The sequence below is a fragment of the Mesoplodon bidens genome (genome assembly GCF_964165515.1).
Source record: "Mesoplodon bidens genome assembly, chromosome: 5".
Taxonomy (NCBI): Eukaryota; Metazoa; Chordata; class Mammalia; order Artiodactyla; family Ziphiidae; genus Mesoplodon; species Mesoplodon bidens.
Window position 1 is genome coordinate 27716618 of NC_138161.1, and position 14094 is coordinate 27730711.

Here is a 14094-nt window from a genome sequence, read left to right on the forward strand (position 1 = left end):
ATAACACAGTACTTTGGACACCTGTTTCCTAATGAGAATATCCATAAAACATTGAGAAAGAACTTCAAATAAATGGTAAATGTAAATTAAATGTGATCAGGGAATGGAATGACTCAAGTTATCATAAGGAAAATGATCTTAAATGACTAAGTAAATATTTCCATTAAAGATTTAAAATAAAACATAACACAATATACAATTATCAAAATAGAAAAAAAATTAAGTTCTTACCTGGGGTAACAAATGATGATGCACACAGACTCATAGCACACATACAAACAGACAAAAATATTTAAGTAATAGAAAGATGATGACCTATTCTAACTGATCTGATTAAAATTTTGAAACTGACTTCACATTCCTACTGTAAATTTTTTTTTTAATTTAAGCCATTTGCTGCTTCATTCTATTTTCTAGATCTATAAATCTACTTTTTGAGGCAATCTCTGTAGGCATTTTCAAATTTTATCAAGTATATTTTATAGTTTCAGAAGGATTAAGAACAATCTAAATACACACAAGGAGAAACAGATAACATGAGTAGCCCTATATGTATAAATAAATTGAATTAATAGCTAATAACCTTTCCTTAAAGAAATCACCAGATACAAATGGTTTCACAAGCGATTTCTACCAAACATTAAAGGAAGAAATAATATCAATTCTCCACAGTCTCTTTCAAAAAAATAAATAATTAAAAGCAGAGGAACACTATCTAACTCATTCAGTGAGCCCAGCATTAATCTAATGCTAAAACTAGATATAAGAAAAAAAAAATCACAAACTTGTAACTCTCATGAACATAGACACAAAACAAAACCTCACTGAAATATTAACAAGTCGAATTCAACAACGTATGAAAAGAATTATATACTACAACCAAGTGGTATTTATTCCATGTATGCAAGCTTGGTTCAACACCTGAAAAATCAATCAATATAATCCACTGTATCAACAGACTAAAGGAGGTAAATCATGTGATCATATTAACTGACACAGAAGAAATACCATTTGAGAAAATCCAATACTCAATCATAATAAAAATACTCAGCAAACTAGGAGTAGAGAAGAACTTCTCCAAATCAATGGAGAACCATCTACAAAAACCTACAGCTAACATAATCAATAATGAGTAACTAGGCACTTTCCCCCTAAGACCAGAAACAAGGCAAGGATGTTCTCATTCACCACTCCTATTCAACATCATATAGGAAGTCCTAGCTGGTGCCATAAGAAAAGAAATGGAAATAAAAGGATAAATATTGGAAAATAATAAAACAGTTGCTATTCATTGATGATAGGATTATAGGATTGTCTATATAGAAAAATTCCAAACAATTTTTTTTATAAAAAAGCAACTATAGCAAGGCTTCAGGGTACAAGGTTAATACACAAAAGCCAATTTCCCGTTAGCAGATGAATAAATTCTGGGGTTCTAATGTACAGCACTGTGATTATGGTTAACAGTACTGTATTGTACACATGAAAATTGTTAAGAGAATAGATCTTAAATGTTCTCAGCACAGAAAAGAAACAATAATTATGTGATGTGATGAAGTGTTAACTAACACTGCAGTAGTAATCAGACTACAATATAAAAGTGTGTCAAATCAACACATTGTACACTTTAAATTTGTATAATATTATATGTCAATTATATCTCAATAAAGCTAGTAAAAATGTAGAATTTGAAATTTTAAAAATACCATCGATAATAGTACCAAACAATTAAATACTTAGGCATAAATATAACAAAATATGTACAATATATATATGTGGAAAACTACAAACTGCTGCTTTGTTAGTGGAGAGGGCCCAGGATGCAATGTCTCCAGTACAAATGAGCACATCCATCACACAGATCTTGGTTTCTAATACTATTCTACAATAAAAGGAACTAGGGCTCCTTGGAGAATTACCTGATTCTAGGACTCAGCAGTAAATAGGCAAAACGGGCCTGAGGCATCTTATAGTGCCAAAAAGTAAGTAAGTGCCAAAAATAAAAAGTAAGTAATGATGAAGATACATTAAAGGGATACAGGAGCCAATTGAAAGAGGTCTCGATGGCCAAAGTTGAAAAAATTTGAACAACAAAGTAAAAGAAGTAGTACTGGATTACAACCCAAAGTACAAAATAAGAGTCCATGAATACATACGGATATAAATTAATGAATATATATTCCATCCTTAAACAGGTGGAGCAAATCTGCCCACTCCTTAAGTGTGGGCTGAGCATAGTGACTTCCTTCCAAAGAGCACAATATTGAAAAAGAGAGAGAAAAATAATAAGTTTATAGTGGAGAAAGCTGACAAGCACTTCGGCAAGCCTGGTGATCAAGATTAACATCAATAGTGATAAGTTATTTTAGTAGCATTCAATTTTGATATTATGTGATGAATATGGCAATATACCTTTGTGGTCTTCCTTCCCAAAGTGTATTGTTTCAGTCTAAGCATAAGAAAAACATCAGACTAATTCCAGTTGAGAGATATTCTATGGAACAACTGATCAGTAAACCTCAAAATTGTCAAGGTCATTAGAAGTAAGGAAAGTCTGAGAAGCTGTCACAACCAAGAATACATTAAGGAGACATGACTATTAATGCAATATGGTATCCTGGATGGGATCCTGGAACAACAACCAAAAAAGGGGGCATTAGGGAAAAACCTAAGGAAATCTGAATAAAGTATGGACTTTAGTTGGTAATAATGTATCAATTGTGTTTGACCAATTGTGACAAATATACCACACTACTATACTGAGAAACGAGGAGTGGGGTATACAGGAAATCTTTTTTGTACCATATTTCCAATAATTTTGTAGATATAAAATTGTTCTAAAATTAAAATTTTACTAAAATGTGCACTAGAAAAATATTTTAAATAGAAAAAAAATGATTAAACACTTCATGGTATGTTACCCAATATTTTCTTAGGTGTGGAAGCAATGTCCAGAAGCAATTCTTGAGAAATATGTATTAAAGTAATAAAACTACTCCTTTGGTTGCCATGACATTGTTTCCCCAATATTTTCTTTTCTTCCCATATATCTGATTTTGTTTTCAACTGTTCAAATGTGTTACTCAAGATTACCTCCTCAGCTACCTTTTTCTTTTCTCGCTCTACTCAGAAATCCACTTGATTTTTACAAATAGGTTGATAACCTCCAAATCTTCAGCACAGACACCTCTATATAGTGCTCCAGATCCCATTTCCTAAATGTCCATCAGCATCCCAATCTCCATTCCTAAAACCATATTTATTCTTTTCCCTTTAACTCGCTCCTACTCTGTTTAATAGTCAACCATTCTCATATGCCAGAAGTCAGAAGAGATCTCACGATATCTCAACAGTTCCTGAGTAAAACACTGGGACAACTGGAGAAACATGGAATATAAAATATAACTGACGACAAAAGTTCTTAACAACAACAAAAAGAAACTTTAGTGGGCAGATCAAAAACATTTATTTTGTTCTAGGAAAGCAAAAAAAAAATCATGAAAAAGAAACTGATCTATAGAAATAATTAAAATTAAAATGATAATTCATGAATAATTAATGTTCCTGAAGTGTTAGAACAAATTTTAAAAAAATCAAAGATATCAAAGATAGAATAGAACTTTCTCAAGCCTAATGCTAAATTAAATAATTCACCACGTGCTTAGCAAAATTATTGCAGGAAGATACAGACCTAGATCACTCTAGCAAAGAAAAATTTTAATTATAATTTTAAAGGACAGATCTTACCACTTTCAAAACTGAAAAGGAAAGTGTATGTGTGTGTGTGTGTGTGTGTGTGTGTATCTACATAGGAATAAAAATAGTCTGTCCACATTATTTCTTTACAAAATGAAAAATTAATAATATCCATGTAACATTGGGGTATATTAGTTTTTGAATAAAAGGATTTAGGTCCAACCATAGGGATCAAAGGTGAACTATGAGTGTTTTAATCCAATAGAACTAGGTGAAAACCAGACATAAGCCAATTGATGTACTGCTTTCCTCCAACCACAGATATTGGTTCAGAGTGAGCTGGACCACATGACCATAATTGATCTAGTCTCTTATGTGAAAAGGAGGCAACTATATCTAAGAGTCACCTTTTTATAACTATGACAGAACCAAGTTTGGGATAAAAGTGACATCACAAAAGACAGAGACAAATAATAACTAGCACCTTGATGATATTATTAAAACCCAGATTTCATCTTACCCTACCTATGACTGTTTTCAGTTATGTGAACCAGTAAATGTCCTTATTGTTTAAGCCATTTAGAGTTTACTTTTATTTAATACAAATGGAAAGTATCATAATTTGTAAGCTAGCCAAATTTCATTTCATGTGTAAAGGCAACAGAAAGACATCTTAAATGGCCAAAAACTAAGAGATTATATTCTTCTTAAGAAAATTGCATAAGACATGCTGGCTGACTAACAGTTGAATCAAAATTAAGTGTCCATCAGTGGATGAATGGATAAAGAAATATATACATAATACATAATGGAATATTAATCAGCCTTAAAAAGAAGGAAATCCTGCCTTTTCTGAAAATGTGTACAGATTTAGAGGACATTATTCTAAGTGAAATAAGCCAGACACAGAAAGACAAATACTTGGTGTTCTCACTTGTATGTGGAATCTAAAAAAGTCAAACTTAGAAAAACAGAGAGTACAGTGGTTGCCAGGGACTGAGGAGGTGGGAGAAATGTGGAGATGTTAGTCAAAGGGTACAAACTTTTAGTTATAACATGAATAAGCTCTAGATATCTAATGTACAGCATGGTAACTATCCTTAGTATTAGTGCATTGTATATCTGAAATTTATAGCAGAGTAAATCTTAAGTGTTCTCAACACACACGTAAACACACACACACACACAGGTAACTAGGTAAAGTGATGGATGTGCTAATTAGCTTGACTGAGTGTGGTAACCATTACACAAGGTATGCTTATATCAAAATACCATGTTTTATACCTTAATATGTGTAGTTTTCTTGTTAATCATACATCAATAAAGCTGGAAAAAACAAAAATAAATTTTAAAAAAAGAATTTAGTATAGAGACCTTTCCTACTCAAGCTAGACCCAAAACTGTATTCAGACTCAGAAATCTTCCCTAAGATATTCTACTTCTTTTTCTCCTCCTTTTCCTATACTAAGAAATAAGTTTGTCATGCTGCATTCTTCATAGCACAATGTTGGATGACCACTTAAAACAATAGTGATGTGTTGTACTCAAATACTTGCTAACAATAATTAATTATTTACCAATTTGTGATACTGTGCCAGAATTACGAAAAATTCTTTCACTTACTGTTTCTTTTTCCACAGAAAAATATATGTAGAGCACCATGATGATCAGTGAGAAGATATAATAAAAAGTTTGCAGATGCAGATATTTCCTGAGAAAACCCCAATTTATGACATTTAACATCAAGTTCCTATGAATGTACACAAGAGGGAAGAGATATGGGAATATATGTATATGTATAACTGATTCACTTTATTATAAAGCAGAAACTAACACACCATTGTAAAACAATTATACTCCAATAAAGATGTTTAAAAAAAGTTCCTATGAATGCGCCTCTTATGTGCTTCAAAGTCAACCAATAGAGAATGATCTTAAATAAAGAGAAACAGTTAATAACTAAAATGTATTGAGCACTAATTCTACTAAGTTAGGTTCAAATAAATGGAAGAGCAGGATTAAACCCAAACAATCTGATGCTAGAACTTTAGTTCCTGATCACTGTCTGTACTGTCTCTAAGGAAACATATTATTGAGTGTTCATTACACAGTAGGCACTGACTGTCTTCTTTGTGATGTAATCATTGTTTAGCTCTCTAATAACATCTTTTGTAAATTATCCACATTATACCATCCATGCACAAACCTAGGTTCATTGTTATGCTTTCTCTCCTTAGTCTGGGCACTTGTGGTAATGTGCTTCCTTCTAGCACTTTGCTTGCCTATCTTCTATTTGGAGACAGCATGGCTATCAGTTGTAGTAGGAAGACTTTCCAGACTGTTTCCTGACCAAAATCTAGTTCAGCATTCTTTCTATGCCTTGCCATAGTACAATACTTACTTCTAAATGTATTATAATTTGCTTTTATCCATTTCCCAAGACTTTAAGAAAAGGGGACTATGCTTCCCTCATTTCAATCTCAGTAACCCATACAGTCCTTGGCACTGAATAGGCACTCCTAAATGTTATGAATTACTTAATGAGAAAATTACTGAGGGGAACATTTGTTAAGTAAAGCAGAAATCTTGAATTACATAGAAAATATAGATGTTTACAGGTTAATTTAAAATAGCCAATTTAAGCTTATGGAATTTTTCCCATTGAATTTGAGGTTCTTTCTTTGCCGCAAAAGAATTTGGAGATGAAGTGATAGGTAAAAAGTGGATTTATTTAGAGAGAACACACTCCACAGACAGAGCATGGGCCATCTAGGAAGGCGAGAGGCCTTGAGAGAAACACACTCCACAGACAGAGTGTGGGCCATTTGAGAAGGTGAGAGAGCGCCTCGAAATATGGCATGGTTAGTTTTTATGGGCTGATCATTTCATAGGCTAATGAGTGGGAGGATTATTCCAATTATTTGGGGGAAGGGGTGAGGATTTCCAGGAATTGGGCTACTGCACACTTTTTGACCTTTTATGGTTGTCCTCAGAACTGTCACGGTGATGTTGGGTGTGTCATTTAGCATGCTAATGTATTACAATGAGCGTATAATGAGGCTCAAGGTCCACTGGAAGTCGAATCTTTTGCCATTTTGGACCCAGTTGGCTTTAACCAGTCTTTGTCAAGTACTATGGCTATATCATTCTTTTAAAGGTTGTGCCCTGCCCCCTTCCCTCCTGTTTCATTTCCCGCTCAGAGATTTTACTCCTGTATTTTTATGGGAAACAGAGGGGTGATGGTCCGTCTTCTGTAACTGCTTCAAGGTTGAATATGGGGATGGACACTGTCAGGGAATAAAAACTCTGGATGCCTGATCTAGAGGCCCCAGAGGCAGAACAGCTCCTTGTTTTAATTTGGTATGGGCTAGAATCCTCACATAGCCATCATCTTGATGTGGGACTGTTATAACTGCTACCATAGCCTTCCTATGAATCTTCTTGATGATGAAGCACTTTTTGTAACAGCATCAGAGTACAAAAATATTTATAAATGACAAAAGACTTAAAAGGCATGGTTAAACATCTGATTACAGTGTAATTGATAAAGAAACTTGGTTACTGCTGTGACATACAACATTTTAAGATAATAACTAGAATTATGAGTGATAATACTTTACCATGACATGTCAGAATTTTAGGAACTCCATATAATTTCTAGAATATCTGTATTAGTAACATTTGCCATACAATATAACCTAAGAAGATTTATTACTCATTGGACAGTACTTCACATGTAATTTAATTTGACTTAGGAAGTTTTGTCCAAAAAATGTCAAAAGGGTTTAAAACAGTCAGATAGGATCATAGGTCACTGTGAAAAAATAGTTATTTACTTAGCCAAAGTGACAATAAAAGATTTCAAAGACAAATGCAGAACAGATCACTTAAAAGGTAAAGAGTTTAAAACCTGTTACTAAAGGCAGTTTAACATTTTAAGAAGCTTGTCCTTTTAACAGAGAGAAAGGCCAAATTCAGGTTTTGCACCAGCTTACTTTTAAAATTCATTTACTCAAGTAAATTCATTTTAAACTTAGTCAATATTATCCATGCACAAAACTTTTTTTTCTCACAGTTCCTATCCACAACCTTTCATCACTTTCTGTATCCATCACTTTATTTTTCCATCCAGAAACAGCCATCCAGAGACAGCCAACTTCCTTTTCCCTTAATATTATAAAATGTAATTCCATTCCTCATACTTTCTTTACTGAAAACATACATCCTACTTTCCTTAAGCAACCATGCACTGTCATTGATATCAGCACTCTGTAGATTGGTAAACATAAATCCAAATAATTTTTAAAAAATATGCTTTCTTATAGAAAATATCTCAGTGTGACACCAAACATATTTATTAATAGTCCTAAACCTTTTGTTTCTCTGTAAAAGGAAGCCAATGTTCAGCAATTAATGTTTCAGTATCTTATTTTATTTGGAAATGACCTAGTTATTTAATAAACTTTCATCATTTAACTTAATTTAGCACAACTCTAGAATTTCAAGTTACCAGAATCTGGAGAGACTAATTTAGATAGACATTTTTAAAACATAATTATTTTTAAAAAGTTTACCCAAAGCTTTTCTCATTTGCATTTTTTTCCTTAAAAGTTTTTTTCATAACAAGTTACTTTTCTCGTTGACAAATTTGTAATGGATAGAATGAGGTCTTATTTGACCTCTAGTAAACCTGGCTGCAATAGATGTATTATACTTAACATTGATGACTCTAAAGACATGTCTATATTAATCAGACCAACAAGCTTAAGCCACCTTCAATACCAGATATTAGTTTAGTATTGAATATTTCCCAGATGACATGAACCTGAAATTCATTCTGGCCAGATTTATATTCCTGAGTATTTATATAAGTGCTTAATTTCCTTTAAGCCAATTCAATAGAGCTCTTTTATTAATTAATTTTGGCAATATCATACATCTACAGCACACATAGATACCTACAAACACACAGACACAGAAACCTCAAAGCTCCCATTTCAAAATTTTAACCCTGAGTCAACGTAAAACCCATCAGTTATAAGGGGTTGGATTCAAACTGGGCTCCTGGCAGATGGAACAAATCAAGGTCACCTATCTAGATGGCTACTTTTTACTAATGTTTACAGAAAAGACACTTCGGATTTTTACTTTTATTCTTGACAAGTCACGTTCTGAATTACTTTCTCCTCTTTGAAATTTGCATTTTAAAAGGATGGTGGCGATAAGGGTTCCCAGGGAAGACTGGGTAGGATTGGAATCTTACAGGGAGATTGGCATGGCATCAAAAGCCCGTATTTAATGAATTTTGAGATTAGGGGTTGGAGGTCTCATTGACCCTCTGGTTTATGGAGTATTAGCACCTGGAAGGGAAGTTATTAGCTTCCTTTAAGGTGATTTTTATAAGAGTGACAAACTTCGCCTTCCCTGGGATTCCCTGATCCCAGACCTGCAGATCTATAAGTTTTTCAGCTTCTGGGGGAATATTTTGGGTTGGACTGTCCATGTCTTGTACAATACATAGTCCAGCCAAAAATGTGCCTTGGCTTTGGTTTTCAGGGAGGCTGCTCCCAAGGCTGAGAGAAAATCCCTTCCCAATAATTGGCTGGGTCATTCAGGCATGACAAGAAACTTGTGAGTTATAAGAGTGTTTCTCCAGGTGCAAATTAGAGGAGTGGTGAAATGTTTTAGTTTTGGCTTTCCTTCGACCCCAGCAACAGAGCAGGTTTTAGGGGCAAGGGGCCCAGCGTGAGAAGTCAGGACAGGGTAAGCGGCTCCCGTGTCCACTAGAAATTGGACAAGGTTACCTGCCACGTCAGTGGTCACCCACGGTTCCTCCCGTGTGGTGACTGTCTTCTTGGGAGCCTTGGGTGGTCCCGGGTCCCGTCAATCAGCCACTGCCATGACTGACGTGGGGGAATTTCCTTGCTCCCTTCAGAGCCGGGGGCTTTCCCTCTTCCAGTGGCCCATCTTCCTGCCGAGTTGGCATAGCATTTTGGGTGAAGGCTGGGACCTGTTTCCTGAGCATTCCTTGCTCCAGTGTTCAGGACTCCCACAGCTGAAACTGGCTCCCTTTCCTGGTGGAGGTCTTCTGGGAGTACTTTTGGGGTGACCAGGAAGTGGGTTGGGTCTTCTCATGATAGCTGCCAAAAGCCTGGCTTGCTGTCGGTCCTTCCTGAAGTCATGCTCTTCCTTCTTTTCCTCCTCAGCCTGGTCTTTATTGTTAAAAACACTGAAAGCTGTGTCAATAAGAAGGCTAGGAGGGGTTTGGGGCCCCATGGCAAGCTTTTGAAGCTTCCAACAGATGTCAGGGGGTGATTGGCTGATGAAGTGGGTTGCGAATACAATATGTCCCTCGAAAGTATTTGGGTCTTCTGTCAGGGGTTCCTGTTCTTCCAGGGGTGCCACTAGAGAGGGCTTTTGTGTAGCCTAAATGGGTCTCAGCCGGCCAGGTTCCCTAACGTAGGACTCGCATAGCTCTGGGTTTTCTCTTAGGGCCATAAAAGCCTGTAGGTAAGGAAGTTCTTTCCATGTCCCCTGCCTTTTGCAAAAGATGTCTAAGTGTAGGATGGCATTATAGTTGAGGCTCCCATTTTCTGGTCAGGCCTCATCGACCTTAAGTTTATATGTTACGAAAGAAAATGAGCTACTTTGTTTTAAAGAATCTAGAGAAACTTGCCCCAGTGACTCAAAATGCACCTAATGGATGAGTCCTTAAGGATAGAGGAGGTGTTTCCCATTGTTCCTTCAGGGAGAGAATGCTTCTGTATCAGAGGGGAGCACTAGCATTAGGAGGTCCCGTGGGGTCTCTCTAAGACAAGACTGGTTCCAGGCGTCCCTGTCCACCACCTAGTCCTGTCGACTTTATCCACGATGGGGGTCAGCTACTACCCTGTGTGGCAGTTCTGTTGGCCCCAGCATCCTGGGACCCATGTCCTATCTTGGCATCCATGGTACCCAGGATGAATGACTTCCCTAAAGGTTTCTCTATAGATTCTATAGATTAATCCCTGTGTTCTGGGATATGTTCCCCTGGACATCCTTATGGTTCTAACACAAAATCCCAGCCTTTTTTTCTAAAAAGGTGATAAGTTTCAGAAAACAGGCACTGGCCGTTAAGGGAGATGGTTTGTGAAAAAGAAGAAAACCTCTCATTTCCTTTCCCTTTTGTGGGTGGCACCCCCGAGTCCTCAGTGCCATGCTCCCCCTCCCCCCTTCCCAAACATGCTCTGGCCAGCTGGCAGTGGGGCTGGGTGCAGGGGCAGATATGGCTGCTGAAGCGGAGGCACCGTGACTGTAGTTAGGGAGATGGAGGGCCCTGCGACCCTGGAAGGATGCTCCCAATTGCGTGACCCCAGAGAGGCAAGCACAGCAAATGTGGGTCATGGCCCAGGCAAATATCCCTGGGGCGCAGCCATGTGTATGACCCATCCACCTCGAGTCTCCCGCTCCACTCTAACAGAGCAGGGTGGGGTGAGGGCAGACCCTGGAGGGGCCCAGCCCAAAACCAGGAGGCAGGCGGTGAACAATGGTCTCACCACCACGAGTCCCAACCACATGGTGCAGGACCATCCCCCTCCTAATATGAAGGGGGTATATGCACAAACTGCCTCCCCAAGGGATTGCAGCTGCTGTAACCATGGTACAAAATCTAAGTAAGGCTGTATTTCATATTTTTACACAATTGGACCTGTTAACAGTTAATTACATGGTGATAAGGCAAACCCAGAGGGCAAAGATCCTATGGTTCGGGTCCCTAGCTGCCTGTGAGGATGGCTGGAAACTTGCCCTGACATGCCCTGCACATATGTAACAAACAGTAAGAAGTGGAAGACTTAGTGGCATGGCTGGAAAATGCCTGGCAGGTTGCTTTTTCCCCATTTCCAGCAGAGTAAGGCACAAAATAAAGTGGAAAGTAAGAGTGAGGTAGGGATGCCAAGTTGAGACAAGGACAGTTAGGCATAGGTGGACCAATAGTAAGCCTATGAGGGTAGCTGCAGAGAGGGGGCAGTGTTATGCTCGTCCTGTGCCCACATTTTTGTGGCAATAGGTCCGAAAACGAGACAGACTATAAGAAAGGGAGAGAGGGTGAGAGAGAGATGGAGACGGCTGGAAGTAAGGCCATGCCTCTCAAGAGAGAGGGTAACAGCAGGAAGGTGGCACTTCTCAAGCCCAAGGGAGGAGAGAGCCTGAGGCTTACCAAATTCTCCTGGCTGCCTTCGCCAATATGTTCCTGGTGAATGTGAAGTTCTTTCTTTGTCACGACAAAAGAATTTGGAGAAAAAATGATAGGTAAAAAGTGGATTTATTTAGAGAGTAACACACACCACAGACAGAGTGTAGGCCATTTCAGAAGGTGAGAGAGAGCCTCAAAATATGGCATGGTTAGTTTTTATGGGTTGGTAATTTCATAGGCTAAGTGGGAGGATTATTCCAATTATTTTGGGGAAGGGGCAAGGATTGCCAGGAATTGGGCCACTGCCCACTTTTTGACCTTTTATGATTGTCCTCAGAACAGTCATGGCGCTGGTGGGTGTGTCAATTAGCATGCTAATGTATTACAATGAGCGTATAATGAGGCTCAAGGTCCACTGGAAGTTGAATCTTCCCCCATTTTGGACCCAGTTAGTTCTAACCAGTCTTTGTCATGTACCATGGCTATATTATTCTTTCAAAGGTCGTGCCCTGCCCCCATCCCTCCTGTTTCAGAATAAATACAAATTCATATACAGGAAGAAACTACATTCTGGAGAGTAGACAACATTTTTGAGTCATTTCATACTCTCATTAAGAGACGAGAATAATATGATAAATGAATAATTTAGCACTCAATTTTAAGTGATTTTTTTATTTGGAACATTTGTTCCTTTATCATGGTTTAAGTATATGTTTGTCATCTGGTTTATTCCTATGTTTGAAGTTTTTGTGGGTTGAATTGTGTCCACCACAATGCTAAGTCCAGGTCATAACCCCAGGTACCTGTGAATGTGAACTTATTTTGAAATAGGGTCATTGCAGAAGTAATTAGTTAAGATCATCACACTGTAGTAAGGTGGGTCTTTAATCCAGTGTGAAGAGTGGCCTTATAAGGAGAGGAGAAGAGACTTATGACAGACACATAGAGGGATGACAGCCATATGAAGAATCAGATTCACAAGGACAACACCACTGTGCAGTGCAGGTAGATTGGAGTGATGCCTCTACAAACTAAGAACCACCAAAGATTTCTGGCAACTACCAGAAGCTAACAGAAAAGCTTGCAACAGAGCATTCAGAGGGAGATGCCCTGCTAACACGTTGATTTCGAACTTCTAGCCTCCAGAACTGTGAGAGAATAAATTTCTGTTGTTTAAAGCCACCCAGATTGTGGTACTTTGTTTTGACAGCACTAGGAAATTAATACAAGTTTCTTTAACTTGAATGCAATCTTTCCCACTTTATTTTCTAAAGAACCTGCTTTGGGTTCATGGAACTTTAACTTCTTAAATGTTTACATTAGTACAATTTTTCTGGCATCTAAAACAACGTAGTCATGGTAATAAAAACTGAATTTGATATCCTAACACTTTATATACATATATATGTGATACATATATATGTATTCTAATAATAACTTTTTGTTAAAACTTGAAGAGAGACAAATTTATTGAAATGGAATGTAGGTCTCTCAGGAAAAAGGCATTGATGGCAAACAGACTTGCACTTTCATCTGGCCAGACCTCTCACCACAGTATTTCCCACAGCATGACACAGATTGCATTTCAAATTTATAGCCTTCAGAAGAAGCCTGAAATGCTCAAAAGTGGGAACGAAAAGCCTGTTTCAGTTCTGATATATCTAGTCTACACTTCACAAGACCCATGTGAAACATGACATATGAAATGCTAACGAGGATTTAGGGTTAAAATCTCAAGCCTGCTAAAAACATGATTAATGTTACATTAGCCTCTTGGAGCAAAGGTCTAAAATATAATACATTTTAGTTTATAAGCAAAACCAGTGGGACATAAAACTCAACAGACATGCAGGTATAAACTCATAACCTTCAGCTGTTCTCTTAGAGAAGGTGGTACTTCTAAATCTCACAAGTAATATCACTGTGATTAAATGTAATGGGAGCAGATATCAAGAATGTGCACTGCCACTAGGGACCTTAGCCAAAGTGCAAAGTATGCTGTTTGTCTTGGGAAACTTCTCACCTCTTGGTAAACTCTCTTAATCAGCCCTCAGGCATCCAGGGCCCTCAAGCTGCCCTCTGGCTGCCCCAGGCTCTCCTCACCCACTGAATACCCGCATCCCCTCCTCCTGGAGCAGCAGCCTGTGTTTCAAAATCAAGCTTCCTGTCAGTTCCACTTTCCAATCAAAACCCCATTTTCCTCAGGCTGGCTGATTTTGGCAGGC